The 1,995-nt window shown below is 41.3% G+C and overlaps 1 pseudogene; it reads right to left on the reverse strand.

Annotated features, from left to right (window-relative positions):
* Positions 1-270: 270 nt before the first annotated feature.
* LOC111728521 lies at positions 271-418 on the reverse strand (annotated as a pseudogene).
* Between the last annotated feature and the right edge of the window lie 1,577 nt (positions 419-1,995).

Consider the following 1,995-nt stretch of genomic DNA (forward strand, 5'->3'; position numbering starts at 1 on the left):
TCCGCCTGCATTTCAAGAGCACTAAGTAAGTCTTTGATGTGAGCTAAGCAATGCAGGTTGTCTCTCAAGTTGATCAGATGCAGGATTTTTTATTTGTCAACACTTTTGTAACATTTCTGAGTTTTGGGGTTTTATTCTGAAATTGTTAAGGAATTTACAAAAGCAAAACTTGCCTGATGTTGGTTAAAGCCCATGATTGGAAGCCTGTAACACAGCCAGCTCCCAACCAGCCAGGGCATCTTTGTGAACACAGCTGCCACACACCAAGTGAGAACATTGCTTTGTTTTTAAACTAGACTCAGAATCTCAGATACAGCATTGAACCTTCATAAGCAAGCCCTGGAGAGATCTCACTTTGAAAATGGTGATAATAGGGCTGTTTCTACACTTGATCTAAGCCAAAAGGCTGAGAAGCTGTAGAGAATAGGGCCATTTCTGACAGAATGAGTGCTCTAACACCTGCCTTGCTCAAAGCGCACCAGAGCTAAGTTTACCTTTGTGGCAAAGAGTAAAGTATGCCTTGGCAAGTTTTCATTGCTTGTAGGGTAAACAGACCACTTCCCGGCCACTGGGCCCAAGTCACTGCCAGCCAAGAGTGAGGCAGATTTTCCCACCGTGCATTCATAGCCTTCCCAGTTAAGGAGTTTTGTATCTTTACTCATTTAAAATTATCAAAGAAATCTCTTCAATCCTCTTTACCTCTTGGAGAGATCTATAAGGTGATTAAATATTGAGGGCTTATTTAATTTGGGGAGAGATTTCTGTTTTCTGCCTCTAGGAGTAGAATATCACTTTTCCAGGGCTCTCCAGGTATGGGTCATGCTCATATCGAGTGTAAGGGGATTAAAACCCCAGATTCTAAAGTTACATGCCAAGATTTAAGTCCCAGCTCTGTTACCTATAATACTAGCTATGTGACTGCATTTATATTAACCTCCATTGTACTATCCTCTGCAAACCTCTGTCATGAGCTAATATATCAACTGTACGCACTTACAGTTTCATGCCCTGCCTCATCTATTCCCCATAGCAATCCTCTGAAATTTATACAATTAACACTCCCATTTTACAGTTGAAGAAATGAGGTTTGGGGTGGTTAAGCTATTTGCCCAGGGTTACAGTGCATATTAAGTAGTAAAGTTGGAATCAATCCCTGGTCACTCTATTATAATCTATGTCATGTATGGTAGCCCTGACTCAAAGGTGTGCTAGAGATCTCTGAGAGAGTAGACTATCAACAAAGAAAATTAAGCCATTAATAACAAAAAGTAACAAGTCACAGAAGCACTACCATACTTCATTAGCTTAGGGAGAAAGTCTTAGTATCGGCCAGCATGCCAAACAAAAGTAAATCTGAAAAAACTGGAATATCCACTGATTTAAGGGTCTAAGACTTAATACGTACCCTTGAGTGGATGATCCTCTAGTTGAACAGATTAAACACTATATTTGTACATGTAAAGTAATATACTGCAAGTTCACCATATCATCACCAGTGGGATGTATAACATATGATCAGCCTAATATAGGGCTAGTCAAGCAAGAATCTTAGAGCAACTGGTGAGCATGGTCTCTTCAAAAAATAAATTGTATGTTCAGATGTCAAATTCTGTAGGCATTTAGGGGCGATGATGACATTGCCGAGCTTGGAATTGAACTGAGTCTTGAAATAAGGAAGAGATTTGAATAAAATAGACAGAGGATTAAAAGGCTTTCAGAAAAAAGGAGGATGCATGACTGAGGTCACAGGGACAATAAGAAGTACCTGGGACAGCAAAGAGAGAAAGGGGAGGAGGGAACGTTTTTAAAAATGTAAGACATGGCTCAGCACCTGTGGCTCAAGTGGCTAAGGCGCCAGCCACATACACCCAAGGTGGTGTGTTCGAATCCAGCTCAGGCCTGTCAAACGACAATAATGGCTGCAACCAAAAAAAAAAAAATAGCCGGGTGTTGTGGCGGGCGCCTGTGGTCCCAGCTACTTGGGAGGCGGAGGCA

This window comes from Otolemur garnettii, unplaced genomic scaffold (genome assembly GCF_000181295.1).
Source record: "Otolemur garnettii isolate 467f Iridium unplaced genomic scaffold, OtoGar3 scaffold00165, whole genome shotgun sequence".
Lineage (NCBI taxonomy): Eukaryota > Metazoa > Chordata > Mammalia > Primates > Galagidae > Otolemur > Otolemur garnettii.